Here is a 17,762-nt window from a genome sequence, read left to right on the forward strand (position 1 = left end):
TTCGGTAGGGCCTAGTGTTAGGATATACTGCATTGTCCTTGATGGCTATTTGTATGGGGTCCACATCTTTCATCAACCCCACATCCTTTCCAGTGAAATCCCACACCTCTGGCTTTACGGCTTCCTGTAGTTCTTGGGGCAAGTCCTGCAGGGTCAATCTTTTAATTTCTGAGTCAGGTCTAAGCAACAATAATTTATAAATGCCGTCTTCATCTGGGGTCTGTATTTCAACACCTTTTGGTGTGCAAAAGATGGTACAGTTCATTTTGCACAGCAAATCACGTCCCAGTAAATTTACTGGACTGGTGTCACAGACGACAAATCTATGCATCTGTTTAAAATTTCCAATTGAAATCTCCATTGGTTCGGTAACAGGAGTACTAATCAATTGATTAGATACACCTACTACTTGGATATTTTCTCCCGAGAGGGGTAGGTTTGGAACGTCCACTGTTCTTACAGTAGAACGGGTAGCGCCAGTGTCCAACAGAAAGGTGACATCATTTCCGTCAACCTTTCCTTCAATATATGGTCCAGACTGGTCTACCGGCAAGGAAGCGCCAAGTACGCACTCCTCGTCCTCCCCTCTCAGGCCCCGTCAGTCCTGATCATTACAAAGGAAGGTATCATTCAGCAGATACTGCGAAGTTGCTGTATTTCTGTTCTCCCCGCTTTCCCAAACCTCTATCTCTTCATTTTCTGCCTGTCTTCCCCTGTATACCTGCTTGGGTGCTCGAGGCACCTGAATTGTTTTTACCTGGGGTTGAGTCTTTCTTGGTTTTTCTTTCTGCGTCTGTGAAATTAAATCAGGAGTTTTCTCATTAACATCGACTAATTGGGGACACTCGTTTCGCCAGTGTCCAATTTCGCCGCACTGATGGCAGGGAAATTTTTTCATAGCCTCTTCCCTGCTAAATTTGGGCCGGGGCTTTCCTCCACCCCCTCCCCCAGGACTTTTGTTCTCAGCGTTTTTAACCATGTTACTCAATTGTTTTTCCTGTTGTTCTGCGAGCTTCACCTGAGCCCACATAACCTTCTCCTTAAGGGCCTTTTTCTTTTCTGCCATCTCGTCCTCGCAGTACTTAGCGTACCGCAGGACCTCATCCATTTTCTTAGTATGCCAACAGATTTTATTGTCTTTTATCCACTGACAAATTTCAGGTCTTAAACCATTTACAAACCTGTAAATAAAGTGCGTCATATCCTTCAGGTCGATGTTGTCAATACCACTGTATGTTTTAAATACCTGCAATAACCTCTCATAGAAGGAGTGCACTGTCTCGTCCCTTTCCTGTGTTGTTCTATCTATTTTTGTCCAATCAGTTTCCTTTGCAGGCACCTTTTCTTTCAAGTGCTGAATTACCTGCTCATATTTTCGCATGACATCCTTTGATGGCTCCCCTGTTTCCTTGTTTCTGGGATACTCTTCACTGGGCCAATCTATGGCTATTTTACACTGGGTCCATAAATCTACTGGAACCACAATGTCGAAAAACCCATCCAGGTCTTTCCACAGACATTTCTGTACCTTCACGAACCTCTCCACTTGCCGGTACCAGTCAACTGGTTTCTCTCGTAATTTTGGAAAATCGTTCGTGAAGGACACAATATCCTGCCTAGACCAGGGGACATGCACATATTTCCCTCCTGGAACTTCGCGCATGGGGCATAACTGCTCAGGTTTTTCTACCTCTCTTAAAGCAAACTCGGGAGTCACTTGTCGGGAGCGAACCTCTTCCCTCTTTTTCGCCCACCTGCTTCTCCATTTTTCCACATCTCCCCATTTCTGCAGTACCCCCATTAATTCTTTAATCTGCAACTTCTTCCCTGCCACATTCAGGTGTTCTATATCTTTGTCTGAGAAGTCTGCTCTGTACGGTTTCTGTAAGGGCTTGGATTTTGAGATATCTACCCCCATACTAACTGCTGTTTCGGTCAGTTTTTCATGGAGCACTCTGGTATTCCTTGTAAAGCTTTTACATATGAACGACAATTCTTCCTCAGAGTAGGTATTTAATCGATCCAACCCCACATTTCCTGCCATTAATTCTTCTATTTCGACCCTCAGCTTGTAGAGGTCTAAAGGTTTTGTTTGCGGAGTCTGTTTCTCTAATTCACGACTCCAACTCTCAATTTCATCCGGAGTTACCAGAGAGACATTCCTAGTACCTGTTGCTGTCTCTAATTTAATTTCTTTTGTATTAAAAGGATTATACCTCTGCTGTATTCCCTTTCCAGTCTGTTTGTTTGGTAATTCCAAGAACGCAACTTCAGACTCGCACTCACTGGACTGATCATCTATGATGATTGGTTCCTGTCTCGGGGTTGCCATGACTGGGGTCATAACTGGAGTAATCGGATTTCCCTGACCATTTCCGTATAACGGGACCACCGGTCCAATAGTTACTGGAATAGTCAATGCCTCAGGACTGGTATTTATCTGAGAAATTTTCTGAATTATTTCTGTTCTTTGTCTAGCTAGAGCCTCTTGCTCCTTTTCCACTAGTACCCTTCTTAAAGTTGTGTCATGTAATATCTGTGGGGTCAATGGAGGAGTAAAACTCGGGGCAGTAGGATGCGTTTCACTTGGTCCTCCCCCATAATTAGGTTTCGGGAATAAAGTTCCAGTATTAAAGGACCTGCGCTCTTCCCCATATGGGGGTTGAACAAAAGGCAGTCCTGAATTCGATGGTTTCTCTTCGCTTTCATACAAGGGTCGGGGAAAAAAGGTTTTCGTACGTGAATATTTTTCTTCCTGGCTTGCGGGCACCTTGGGATATATATCCCTTGTTTCCGTCGGTTCGGGTTTTTCAGGATAGGGTAATACTTGACCACCCCCTCCCAGTCCCAGGGACCTGTCTTCTTCCTTTAGGAAGTGGCGTCGGGGAACATCTCCTACACTGGAAGGTCGGGCTCCCTCATTGTAAGGTGGCGGACTTCTGGTACAGATGTCATCTATTAGTTCATCATCTGAATCCCCCAGGGCCCCCCAATGCTTACATTTTTCAGTGCTTTTCTCACCCGCTCCAATGTTATGACATGCCGGCATCATGGGAAACAGACCCTCAACAATCATGCTCTGCCTCCACTGTTTCATCCTTTTATCCCTGGATTCCTGTTTCTGCCTGGGGTACCACTTGGTCAAACCCTTGTCCATTCGGGGTCTTTCTCTTTCAAAAGCCTCAATCTCCCATTCCTCTAATGCCTCATACTGCGTTAGCCTTGGTCTGGGATGCAGCTCATTCATTCGGGTTCTTAAATTAAATAAGATCCTACCATTGAAAGTACCATCTAACGGAAACGCCAATACTCCGTCATCCTTTGTATACTTCACCCAATTCTCCAGCCACACACAGGTATTGTACCCTCGGTCAAACATCATGAATGAGGCGGGAGTATTGGGTGCTGGGACAAGAACACCTTCCCTAGATTTAATCGGTTTGTCCGTTTTAAAATAATTTTTCACCTTACTTACAAGGGACATTTTTCTCTTGGTTCCGTACATAATATCGTATCTGTTAGCCTTCCACTGATCCCTTTCAAACCCTAGATGCCTTGGATCAGGTCGCGTCTCTGTAGTCCGCGAGTGCCACATACGACTTCTGCGCTAACTTTGTTTACAAACTACCTCCAATCAGAACGCGCTTCAGAAAATTCGTGCAACCAATGGGTGCGCGACACAAAATAAGCTCCGCCAATGGGTGCGCGGCCCCTTCGTGAGACAGTTCCCACGCTCCGGCGCTCACCCCTCCTTTATAATTTCAGCTCCGCTACCCGCCCGCTGCGTCTACCAATCCTAGCGCGGCACAGAGTGACGTCAGAGGCGCTTCGCGACTGACTCCCTCCCTTCACAAGGTAACGGAAACTTTCTTTCTTTTAAAGTGCTCAGTGCTTGGTTATTTTACAACAAATACACATTCGCCACAGTGCTCAAGTGTCTAGACAGAGAAAAAATTCTATTGCTGCAAGTAAACTACTTCCATTTACTTTTCACTCGCTGCGGGCAGATCTCTTCCGCCTACCCTTCACTCTAGCATCGATGAACCTGTTATTCCCCTAAACTCATCCACTTCTTTCCGGGATATGTTCCGAGTTTAAGGTTTCTCAGCGGACCCCTCTGCTTTCACGCTAGCTCCGAGGAACCTGCTACTCTTCCGATGTGACCCTTACTAGGTTACGCCACTATGGGAATTTTGCCAATGAACCCCGTTACTGTCATTTATTCACACATGTATTCAGAAAACCCTAGTTAGTGCTTCCCGGTTATCCTAACCTGCACCTAACTTTCCTCGAACCTGTGACCTCAGGACAATGGATTCTATTCACCACTTGCCCTTTCAATTCCCCGGGGAGTTCGGACAACACTTAACTAAACGATTGACAATTGCATGGATTAGTACATATAACAATATAAGAACAAGAATAATGGCAATACAGTAATTCATGAATTATTTTTACAAGATATTATTCGTGCGTATTCACAAGAGATTGATCAGGTCTCTTAGAACAGCCGCTCTTCTTGCAGCATCAATATACTAGCAGCTTCCGACTTAACTAGTCCAACTAATCCTGCCTAACCTTTAGCTAGTCCCTAACCATCCTCTGCTACCAGAAAACTGATAGAGCGCGCGAGGCCACCCGACCAACAGTTTTCGCCGTTTCCGGCTTCAGGGCCCATATACTTATCAAATCACCATATACATCGATCAGGTGACTTCACGAGCTCTATCAAGTTGGGGTGTGTGTGTTCCCTGCTACCAATTTTCAGTGCACCCGACTTACCATCCACCGATGCGGGTGCCTAATGACCACAATGAATCAGGGAGCTAGCTGTAAAGGAAAGGCAGCAAAATACAAACCCAACCAATATCATTCAAATACTGTTTAAATGACCACGGACAACTGGAAGTTTTAAAATGTTTATCTAAAGTTCAATATTTTCTTGCATGAGATACAGTAAAATAAGGCAATCAATAACCAAGATAACGTAAATCACATAGGCAGAAAGAAATAATGACAGAGTAACCATCAAAGTACTAATAAAATGTAACGAGAAAATACTATGTAAAGTCAGTATTATCTAAACAGGGATAGACTAAGTGTGTGTTACTGTAGAAGAGCTTATAATGAATAACACGCTTCACTTAAGGTGAAGGGGCCTTTGAACAATCTAGGCAACGAAGTTCTAGACCATATCAGAAAATGACACACTGCTATGCAAAATATAATTTCTAACAATTGAGAAGACATAGGAATAACTTTGCAAAATTATAAATGACTGTTCAATAGTTGCGGAAAGGCATGGAAATATAACATATGCAATGTTGAACTTTATTTAAGCAAAAGTTAGAAATTCAGAAGGTGCAAGAATTTCAAGAGGTTCAGAGTAATATTTACCTAGAAAAAGGTGTGGAAACCAAACCCTGGCCACGGGTTAGTTAAGGACAGGAAACCCTCAAGGAAGGATACCCCTCAAAGGACAGCAGGTGCAGAATGGACACCCAGGACAGGACAGGATACCCTCGGAATAGGAATCAGGACAGGACCCTCAGGACAGGACCCTCTTCAGGACAGGACCCTCTTCAGGACAGGACCGGAACCCACAGTTCGGAGGCAACGCCTGCGCTCCACCCGCTCTGCAGCTATCGATCAAGACCCCGATTGGGTCAGCGAACTCCCAGTTAAGTGCTTGCCAGCACTTTAAGGTTCAGTAGAACCTTAGTCTATGGTCAAATTCGGACAGAGTGCTCCGCAGCGCTCTGTATCTTCAGTCACCTATTGAGTGCGTTGGGTCAGTGACAGGTCAGCTAAACCAGACAAGTCGGACGGTTCACTAGGTGAACCCAGGGTAGATATACAGTTTGGGGACAGTGTACCACCCCCCAATGTTGCAAAGTGTCAGTATCCCTCAATTTTGATTGGTCCTAAGGTAGGGTTTGGGTAACACACCAATCACAATACGCAATTTGAAGCCTTCATTTACATATTTGGGTACCGCCTAACGGGTTTGGGGTTCCCATGAGCTAACAGTAGCGCAACATTACAATGTATCACATAAGGAGCTACATTCGCTGTTCTCGCAGGGCAGAGGTGACTTTCTCAGGAGCATCTCGCCCATCACTGCCAGCTGGCTATGTTCCATCAGCCAAGGTCCCTCGTGCTGCCGAATGTTGCACAGGCGCAGAAGGGACCTCCAATATGGCTCTCCTCTTACTCAGACCCCCATTTCCCGCGGTACATGAAAAGTAAGCGAAAACAAATTAATACATAATAATGTCATTATGAAAAACACATCACAGGGTTGGTACTTTTAACTCATCATCAAGAAATAAACTTATGCAATTAAATGTTAGCTACATTGAGACGGACACAAGAGCAGTGGCACGAGCAGTACCACATGATAAGCACAGCTATGAATTACGCATGCGCACAACTTTCCCTCCACTTCTGCAGACGCGTCAGGACACGTGAGTGTGGCTGACGCATGCGCAGTAACTAAAATACAAGCGGCGGCCATTTTAGAGGACACAGATTAAATTCATTAGAAATACACATAGGCAAGCGTCTTAAACTTTTACTCAAACTTAATATAAATGTTAGTAAGACGTACATTTATTACCTTGTTATACATAAACGAGGTTCTTGATTTCGGCAAGCCGCAAAATATGCGAAGCTTTGCTTCATCACACCCACCCCCAAAACAATGGAGCCTAAAGAGGATAAAACTGTATGTGGAAATCCTGTGTGCAAACCCTTAGATGGAACACTTGAGTTCTACACAACAAGTGTGCTCGCCTAGGTCCGTGTCCTTTTTTCTAATACCTGGCTTCCGGTTACCTTATTTCCGGTATGCTTGACTCCTGGAAAGGCTCAGCTTCCCTTCCCCCGACTTCAGGTATTCTTTACTCAGCACGTCACTCCCGCATGAAAGTCAAACATTTGCATTCTTGTCCAAAAGGCTTGGCTCTACATGCTATGGGTGACACTGCTGGTGGCAGCGATGTTTCAGAAGATCGCATGTTTCTCCAATGCGTTCAGGTTTTTGTGTCTTTTTTCTCATACACCTTCTGTTTTTTGCTTGTTTTCCTTCCAATGTGTGTTTTGTAATACTCCTGCCATTTTTCTTCCCTTGTATTGGGCCACCCTAGAGCTGCCATTTTGGTCAATGCGCACTCTAGACCACCTATGGTCTATTTAGGGATGGCTGCAGCATGAACACACGGCAGACACACACAGCAGGTGCACCACTGGCACACAACAGGCAAGCCAATTTGCACCCATACCCAGAACAGGCCCAGTGCCAGGGTTATTGCCCCATTTACTATTGACCATTATGGGAAGGTAAACAGAGATCCTATTCTATCTTTTGTAACTAGCCACTGAGTTAAATTAAGCCAGATAATTAAGAATAAATGCCTTGTAAAGTACCAGCCTAGTGAGACCGGTACTGTAGTACCTTGAGCAGTTCCACTTGATTTTTAAGGAGCCTATTATTGCTGTGCCATACTGTCCTCTAACCTTACTTGTGGAACAATCAGAATGTCTTACTTAATGCCCGCTCCATGGTGAAGCATGCCCTGGAGGTACAGTCTCCCCATTGGTTTAAATCTAGATATAGCTTTAATTACTGAGGTATGCTTGAAAGAGGTCTCTGCCCTGATGTTTCATTGGCAATCCCTCCTGGCTTTCATGTTGAGATCATAAACCGCACAACTCGTCCTGGAGGTGGCACGGCAGTCATTACAAAGATAAACTATCAGTCTCTGTGGACAATTAATCCTCTTTTTGATACAGAATTTCTGCCATTCACTATCACAATGAATTCTAATTGTACTGTTAAACTGCTACATCTTTATAGGCCTCCTGATCTTGTGAAGAATTTCATTTCCTCCCTACAATATATTATCTCTAAGGCCCATCTCAACACCAGTAATTTAGTCATTCTTTCTTGGTGACTTCAACCTTCATGTTGATGAGGAGCGCGACAAAGCAGCCGGTGAAGTTTTCAATGTGTGTTCTGTCTTTGCATTAGCTTAGCAAGTACATGGGCCCACTCATTCGGCGGGAGACACACTTGACCACATCTATGCTACAGATAATATTTTTATTTATAAATAAATAAATAAATAACCAAACAAGTAAATATGCTAGACATATCCTAATAGATCCTCCTTCGTAATTATAGTATACTTGAAATGAGCATAAGGCTATCTTTTTTACCATCAATCGGACTAATCACTCTAAAACTAATAGTCATCTACTCTGCAAGTTATTTCATTGTTTATGCACTAAACTGATCTCCTCGAATTAACAATTATCTGAGACAGTACTCAACCCAGTCTTCATGACGATATTAACACTTCTATTGGCCGTTTTAATAATTGGATTGTGTCTACCCTCGAAAACACCCTTCATTTAAAAGCCTCTTCTTCACACAGATCTTCACCATTTGCTCCTTGGTATACAGAGGAAATTACCATGGCAAAAAGGAGGTGCAAAAAATTTGGAAGGTCATGGCGGTCTATCTAGAATAAAGGATATAAAACAATTTACAAACAAGAACTCCATGCTTATGAAAAGTTAATATATAATGCAGGACAGTTTGATCATGATTTATCTTAACTGCAAAAAACCCTACCCAAGAAATGTTCTCAATTTACATTTAGCTCATCTGGAAGCAACTTCATCATTCCCTTGAAGAAGCTTCGCTCTGATTTAGTGCATTTCTTTTAAGATAGGATTGTACGACTTCTGAGCTCCTTTGTAGTAGACACCCACCCATGTTTATCTTCTCACTCTGGTCTGTGACCCTCCTCTCCATCACACAATTCTCCATCGTACTGGTCAGATTTTATGCATGTGAGTCACAACACTATTCTGTCAAATTTAACTCAATTACCTCTGGCTTCCACTCAACCCTTGCACTGCGAACACTATGAATGCTATTGCCTCTTCTGCGGTTCCTGAAATGACATCCATCTGTAACAGCTCTCTGTCCTCTGACAACTTTCCAGTTTTCTGAAAAACAGCTCTTGTTATTCCACTGTTGAAGAAACCCACACTGGAGCCTATGAGGGTAAGGGTGGGGTGTCACAGGAGGTTTTTCATCAATGCATGAGGGCCACGGCAGAATGATTAGGGAAAAACTCCCTCCAATTTAACAGCTCGAAAACCGAGGTATTACACTGCTCCTCGGACCGATTCCCCAGACCCCTACCACAGGGCTTTTGGCCTCTTGACTTCCTAGGCACTAGTCTGCCTGCTGATGCAGTTCGGAACCTAGGGGTCATGTTTAGTTCCGATCTACAACTGGACACTTCAGTAAATAAGACAGTGGCCACGTGTATGGCTCTACTTGGATCCCTGAGAAAGATTCTACCCTTGCTTCCGGCACAGGCAAGACCAGAAGTAGTGCGGAGCATAATCCTTAGTCGCCTCGACTACTGCAACGCACTGCTACTGGGGGCTCCAACTACCGTGCTAGGAAAACTCCAGCGGATTCAGAATTGTGCCGCTAAACTGGCACTTTCGCGACGTCGCTCGGACTCTTCCACTAAGGCACTCAGGGACCTTCACTGGCTCCCAATTTCTCAACGGGTGAACTTCAAGGCTTTGTGTATTGTTTTTAGAGCTCTACACAGTCAAGGCCCGGTCCCTCTGCAGGATCTTTTTTCTTGGTATATTCCCTCAAGAACACTCCGATCAGCATCGGCTCACTTGGCTGTGGTACCCAAGTTTCGGAGGACCCGGATGGGTGGACGCTCCTTTAGGACTGCCGCGGCACGGCTGTGGAATTCTCTACCGCCGGGTCTTAGGGCCCTGGAAGCACTCTCCATCTTCAAAAAAGAGTTAAAAACCTACCTGTTCCCCAGCACAATGTAAATAGATCAGAAGTTGGTAAAATCTCGCTCTGTATCATAATAGTCTGAGCGCCAGGATGCCCGGCGGGTGACAGTGATAGCGCTTTATAAGAACGTCTATACATACATACATACATACATGACTTTATCTCACTATCGTACTATATTCCCTCTACTGGGGCCGCTAAACTCATCGCAAGTGTGTCAATACTTTCATAATATCAATCAATTCATCTTTATTTCGATACGACTGTATCATAAAAGGTACATACATAGATATGTTTCATAAAAGACATTTTCGATGGTGATACAACTTCATGTGAGTATGATTTTGCGGTGATAATTATGGAGGGGAGGTGTCATCATGATATTAAAAGTACAATAAATACTTAAAAAGACATGTATCAAAACTAAAATCTATCAACCTACAAAATAAATTAGGCAGTAGAAAATTAGGCAGTAAACTACCCGAACCACGCAATAGACCGAAGTAAACAACATTGTTTCCAGTTCATTTCATGTATCGGAGTCTAAATTATATTATCTTAGCATGTTCTAAAACTTCTCACCTGCCTTTAACCTAATATGGTACACTGCTAACAAAAATCTGCTTATGGCAAAGACAAAGACTTGCCAGGTATCTGTTTTTAGTATCCTTTCTGCCACTCTGTACGATCTCACACCTAAGTTTGTACATACAGGTTTAATCCATCTTTTCCTTGCAGTCACATAGGCCGGGCAACAAAAGAGAACGTGTGCAATATCTTCCCTTACTCCCCCCAAACATAAGGTACATAATTCATTTCTATCCTTTGACCATCTTGCCACACTTGATTTCAGCATTAAAATACCGTATCTATATTTCAAGTAAAGTGTTTTTGCCAGGGGGGGATTTACCTCATTTAAAAAGGGTTCGAATCTTGGACTGGCTTTGAACAATAGAAATTCACTAGTAAGTGATCCATTTGCTCTATCATTCGGTCTGTTTTGCTCCATATAGCCCCAGAAGGATGATTTTAAAATCTTCCTTGAGCTTGGAGTCAGTGCAAATGGATTATTCCAAAAGTGTACTAGGCCAATATTCTTCAACCATGCACCAACATGGTTGAACCATGTGATACGGTTACAGACGTCTAGGGCCTTAATCTCTATAAGAGCTGCCCTGTAATCCAGCAACTCAGGCATTGTCCAAATCCTGACCCATAACATCATAGGCCTAAGTATTACATGATAGTCAGTGCGCTTTAAATTGAGGTCCAGCATCAATGGTGTTAGCGGAGTGCGAATTGGTAGCTTTAACAAAGCCCTATAGAATTTGTTTTCGTTCACCTCAAACGCCTTATTGCATTCTGGTCCCCACAGTTCAGTGCAAATATGGCAGCTGATTGCACTTTGAACCGAAATACCTCAAGCGCAGGAAGAACCGCTTTATTATGACTATTACCATGTTTTTTTTAAATCGGTAGTGTGTTTTGTGTTAGGAAGAGTTTTCTCTTTTCAATTTGAGTTTTCCACAACATTTTTGAGTCAAGTGAAACACCCAAATACGTGAAGTTCTGTACATATTCTATTCTTTGCCCATTTAAAACCATGTTTTCTTTAAAAGACCTGTGGGGATTTATTGCCAAATACTTGGTCTTATCGGTGTTGATCTCAAGGCCTTTATTACTGCAATAAATTTGGAAGGTGTTAAGTAAACATTGCAGACCCTTTGGTGTTTGTGATACAAGAATAGTATCCTCCGCAAATAACAGAGCAGGTATTATCTCACCCCCTAGTTTAGGTGAATCATTGCTACAATTTTTTTTAAAGCATGGGATGTCATTTACAAAAAGGCAAAAAACAAAGTTGGTGCTAAAACACATCCTTGACGGACTCCCCTCTTTATTGGTATTGGGCTGGTCTGTTCACCATCTGGACCCCACCTCACCTTTGCATAGTTATTTTGGTGTAATCTAATTATTTGCTCCAAGAGGTTAGCCGGTAGTCCCAGTTTATTAAGTGATTCCCATAGCAAGTGTCTCCGAATGAGGGCCAATGCGGCTCTTAAGTGAACAAATGCCACATATAAGTGGCCCTTTCTTAAGTTGACATATTTCCAGCACATGCAAGACAATCTGAACACCTGGTCTATAGTGCTGGTTTTGGTTCTAAAACCTGCCTGATATTTTGTTAAAATCTCCTCTTCATCAATCCAATAAATGATGCGATTTAAAATGTGCCTTGCATACATTTTTTGTAATATATCAATTAAACTTATCGGGCGATAGTTCGCAGGATTGCTCCTTTCGCCCTTTTTAAAAATACAAATGATTTCTAAACCCCTCTATGTATTTCTGCTCCGGCTGCTACAGAGTAACATAGGTAGTTGATGTAGGGGCCCCAAACACTAGTATCGTGTTTATATAGATCTCCTGGGATCATGTCTAGTCCAGGGGCTTTGCTAGCTTTAACTGAGTTAATAGCCATAGTAGTTTCTTGCAAGCTAAATTCTAAATTACCTTCACTCAAACCTGATGGTAAACTATCATTTTCAGAACTACCTAAATCCGGGGCTGAGTACAATCTAGTAAAATGATCTATCTAAGTTGTTTCATCTAAATAAACTTCCTTGGAACCCTTTTCTTTTCTGTTTCCATTGGCAACAATATTCCAGAAAGTCCTATGGTCCCTGTTGTTTGCTGCTTCTAGCATTCCTGTCCATACTTCTTCATCCCACGTTGATTTGGCAACCTCTAATGCTTTCTTGTATTTGGACCTGGCTTCCCTAACTATCAATCCATCATTGTGCTTGATTGCGTGTACTAATTCGGTTTTGGCACTACGACAATCTTTATTATACCAGGGTCTTCCCAACGATTTAAGGCTTCCATCTTCTTTCCCTTTTTTAACTTTCCGTGATATCATTGGGACAATTGCCTTAAAATAGCTTTTGTGTAGTTCTAGAAATGTATCCCTATCCTCGTGGCCAGAAATGTATGGACCAAATGTATCCACCAGAGTATCATAGATGTGTGCCAACTTCTCGCCATGCTCCAACATGTGGGCCCATTTAACTGAGCGGCGATTGTTGCTCACTATGACATTATCGATTTGGTTACATGGCGTGCTTCTATTAACCATTGGACTGAGCATCAACCCGCCGTCCAGAACAAGTACAAGCAGGCGATGGTCACTCTCCACCCTAGGATTGATTGAGAAGTCAACGGCATATTGCCATAGGTCGACGGATAGCATTATATAATCTATTTTGCTTTGAGTGGAGCCTCTACAAAAAGTGGGATGCTTTCCTACATCTGAGGGTAGGTGGCCATTACATGCCCTTAGGCCGTGGGTCACTGTTAATCTCCGTATTTGCAAGGCTAGGGAGGCGCATGGAAACCATTTAGTACTAGATAGAGCAGGAATTTCGTTAGCCTGATCTTCCACTTCTAAAATCTTTCCGTGCCCATTAATGGGTTCAAAATTACAGTTGAGATCCCCACAGATTACTATGTCTGTACCTGGATCTAATAAGTTTAAAATGGAGTTCAGCAGCTCAATTATTTTTTACTCCTTTGACCCTGGCCGATTATACACATTATAAATGTGCATAACCCTATTTTCCTTTGTCACTATTTTGATGCCTAGGATATCAGGGGAGTCCATGGCTAATTGTGTTGTACTAATATTGAGGTTGACCCTTACCCAGATTACTAGGCCACCAGAGGGTCTTCCTCTTATTGACGGTACAGCTGATGTATAAAAACTTTTATAACCCACTCTATGTAAGGTCTTAGTTGACCAGGTTTCCTGCAGTGTACATATGTCGCTTGTTTCAATGAAACTATTCCACTCTGGGTCCCTGGTATTCCTTTTTAATCCCGCTATATTCCACAAGATGATTTTCAAATCTGCTTGTTCTCTGATAATTGGGACTCTAATAGGGTCTTCGATATTATTTTGATCAGTACCATTTAATAATAAGGATTCGTGTCCATTTACACAACTAATTACATCCCCTCTCTCAACCTTATCTAAGGCCCCAGGTAGTTCTTTGCCTATCATCACCACATCCCTAGCATTGATTGTGGGTGCACCTAACCCTTGTAGTCAATCTACTTCTTCAAGCAGGGATAATTCCTGGAATCTGTTAGGAGTTTCTGGGACTGTAAATGTATTTTTAGTGATTTTTTCACTCCCTGTTGTAAAGGTTTATAAAAGTATCCTAGTGGTAAAGCGTATATGTTTGTTTTCCAAGTTAGAATAGCTTCATGAGCCCGCAAAAGGGAGCGGGCTATGTGGGGGTGTCGGAAGTTTACGACAATACAATCTCCCTGTATATCTTTCTGGGAGCTCCCCACCCAACCTACCCTGCGTACCATCACAATTTCATTAGCTTTGTTTAGATTCATTTTTTTATGTTTTTTATGTTTTTTTATGTTTAGATAGCCAGTCTATTGCTTTGTTCCTTAGGTTTTGCCAGGATTCTTTTTGGTCTCTCCTTAATACCAGGACCCCAGCTAAAACTATAACATATGGGCAGGTAGCAGGGGGCACATTCAAAATGTCTGGATTGGGGATCAGATCTGTCCCATTCGGGCTATATATCGCTTCCCTATTGGTGTGGGGTTCTAGATTGGGTATAGTGCTAGCATAATTATGATAATTAACAGGGGCCCTCTTCCTACCTTCACATACTCCTGCAAGTTCTTCTCCTTCCCTTGCTTGAGCTCTGTCTAAGCATCCTGCATCTTTTTGGAGCTGGATTCTTTCCGCCCGTTCACTAGCCGTATTAACCCTTGTAAGGGCTTTCAAATCGACAATCAGTTTTTCCCCTTCTGCAATTATTCCTTTGCCTTCTAGTATATTCTTGTTTATGAGGTGAACTGAGTCATTTAATCGGGCAATCTCAGTGTCCATGGCCCTAAGCTTAATGTCCATGCAATCGTTTATTTGTGTCTGGATTGAGGCCAGGGTAGTGTGAAAGACATCAACCACTGTTTGTTCCATGGCACCTATTACCTTGTTGTCCCTTCTTCTACAGATTTGGTCAGCATTATCAGTTTGTACCCCTATTGTTCTTGTACTACTATCTTTTTCCCCAATTCAATTGAGTGCCCATTGCAAGAGTTCCCTTTCTCTCCTGCTTTTCCTTTTATTAACTGGTTTTTCTTCTCCCTTTGTTGTTTTTCACTTTTATCCTCACTTAGTGAACCCACTGTCCCCGCCGTTTTTTGTACTCTAAGTCTGGTTGCTATCCCTAAGCTTGGTTGTACATTTCCCCCAGGCTGTCCAATTGTATCTATTACTGAATTATTCACAAGTGAATTCAAGTTACCATCTTCTTGTTGCCTTTCTATGCCTATGATTGTGCCCTGAGTGTTTGCTAGGGAATGACCTTCCTTTACTATGTATGTAGGTAATTTGGAAGGGTCTAGCGAGAGTCTTCTTTGTGCAATTTCTATTTCGTGTTCTAAAACAAGCTCTGCACGCGTAATAAAATCATCTAAGGTCCCAGCAGTACCCTTCCTTTTACTCGTCATTATGTTGGACATGGCTGGAGTAAATATACTGACCAGCAAAGGGGAGATACACGACAACTAGTGCTATAGGCGTCAAACAATTATGCTCCAACCCAAGCTATATATTGTATTGCTTGTGTTATAGTAAAACCTTATACATTTATCTAGAAGTCGGAGGCTATGTTAAGCATTGTCCAAGAATTTCAAATGTCCTGGATATAAGTCGAGACTACCTTGTCCCGGGCAATGAAACCAAGAGGGGGGGCCCAGCCCGGCCTCCTCCAGCCTCGGACGGCCACAGACAGTCCCGCCCTTGTCCCAGGCTTCTCCCGGCGCGATCCCGCACGCGTCCCGCGACGCCTGGGCTCTCAGGGCTTTTTAAGCGCCGCGGATGCGGCAGCGGGGGGAGACCAGCGCCAGTGGCAGGGGCTTGTGGCGGCAGGCGGTGGCAGCAGTCCCAATAAGTTATTGCCCAGCAAGGTTTTCCAAGAAGAGCTCCCGCTCTCCCGGGGCTCTCAGGGCTTTTTAAGTGCCACCAGGCGCACAATGCTTGACGGCGCCGTCCAGCCGCAAAGGCTCGTGGGGGATGTGGTCCCCCCCTCCCGGCGGCCGCGCTGCGATGTCCGGCGGCTGCGGCAGCGGGGGGAGACCAGCGCCAGTGGCAGGGGCTTGTGGCGGCAGGCGGTGGCAGCAGTCCCAGTAAGTTATTGCCCAGCAAGGTTTTCCAAGAGGAGCTCCCGCTCCCCCCGGGGCTCTCAGGGCTTTTTAAGTGCCACCGGGCGCACAATGCTTGACAGCGGCGTCCAGCCGCAAAGGCTCGTGGGGGATCTGGTCGCCCCCTCCCGGCGGCCGCGCTGCGATGTCCGGCGGATGCGGCAGCGGGGGGAGACCAGCGCCAGTGGCAGGGGCTTGTGGCGGCAGGCGGTGGCAGCAGTCCCAATAAGTTATTGCCCAGCAAGGTTTTCCAAGAAGAGCTCCCGCTCTCCCGGGGCTCTCAGGGCTTTTTAAGCGCCACCGGGCGCACAATGCTTGACGGCGGCGTCCAGCCGCAAAGGCTCGTGGGGGATGTGGTCCCCCCCTCCCGGCGGCCGTGCTGCGATGTCCAGCGGCTGCGGCAGTAGGGGGAGACCAGCACCAGTGGCAGGGGCTTGTGGCTTCAGGCGGTGGCAGCAGTCCCAGTAAGTTATTGCCCAGCAAGGTTTTCCAAGAAGAGCTCCCGCTCCCCCGGGGCTCTCAGGGTCCCCCCTCCCGGCAGCCGCGCTGCGAAGTCCGGTGGCTGTGGCAGCGGGGAGAGACAAGCGCCAGTGGCAGGGGCTTGTGGCGGCAGGCGGTGGCAGAAGTCCCAGTAAGTTATTGCCCAGCAAGGTTTTCCAAGAAGATCTCCCATAATATACAATTCCTTATTAAATACTTAGCAACTTGTTTCTCATCCTACCCTTGGCACTAAAACCGTATTAACAGGCACCAACAATGACTTCTGCATGATCCGAGATGATAGCCGCTCAACAGCCTACATTCTGGATCTTTCATCGGCTTTTGACTTGGTTTCCTCAGAGGATTCTCTTGGACAGATTTACCACTTCCAGCACCCAGGGAAATATTTTGGGCTGGTTTACATATTTTTGAAAGGAATGTATGCAGCAGGCAGTTTTCTTTACTGATTTTTGTTCCACCTTTAAAAATGTGACCTATGCTTTTTAATGGGTATGTAGCTCCTTAGGCTGATCACGCTGTCTCCTATGGCTTTTGTTTCTACTACAATGCAGATTCTATTCAAAACATCTTGTGCTCGGAAGGAAGGCAAGATTCCCTCCAGGGCCAAGTCATATGCTCCCTGGGGCTCAGTGCTGACAAGCCTGGGATCCTGGCTTTTGGCAGTCCCTCCCTCTGTACCACTAACTGGTTGCTAGTGTCTTAGATGCCTGCCCTACTTCAACCTCTAAGGCCTAGTATTTTAATTCCTAACTTTGGAATTATGACTTTGCTGCTGTACCAGAGAAAACTCTGGTCCAGTCTCTCATTAGCAGCAGGCTAGATTATTGCAACTCCTTCTTCGTTGGCCTCCTACCCATACCCATATTTTCTGTAGGCTTCAACTGAATCAAAACAAGGCAGCCAGACATACTCAAGGGCTTTGTAAATATACCCGGATTTCTTCTCATATCTCCATCCTCCATTGCCTCCCTGTATAGAAACAATCCCCCAGATCAATCAAGAACACATTTTGCTATTCCTTAATAGCGAAAAATACCGATTCGCTATTAAGGAATAGCAAAATGCTATTCATCAAGAAATAGCGATTTCTAATAATTCCTTAATTGTGACTCGCAAATTGCGAGTGGCAATTAAGGAATATCTCCCCATTCATTCCTATCGGCCTAGAGGCCTATAAGAATGA

General features: G+C 44.3%; 1 protein-coding gene across 2 annotated transcripts in view; it reads left to right on the plus strand.

Moving 5' to 3' along the window:
* LOC144821262 (protein FAM149A-like) overlaps positions 1–17,762 on the plus strand; it is a 549,291-nt gene that overhangs the window by 442,637 nt on the left and 88,892 nt on the right. The gene's annotated exons all lie outside the window — the stretch shown is intronic.

The sequence above is a fragment of the Lissotriton helveticus genome, chromosome 2_2, assembly GCF_964261635.1.
Source record: "Lissotriton helveticus chromosome 2_2, aLisHel1.1, whole genome shotgun sequence".
Lineage (NCBI taxonomy): Eukaryota > Metazoa > Chordata > Amphibia > Caudata > Salamandridae > Lissotriton > Lissotriton helveticus.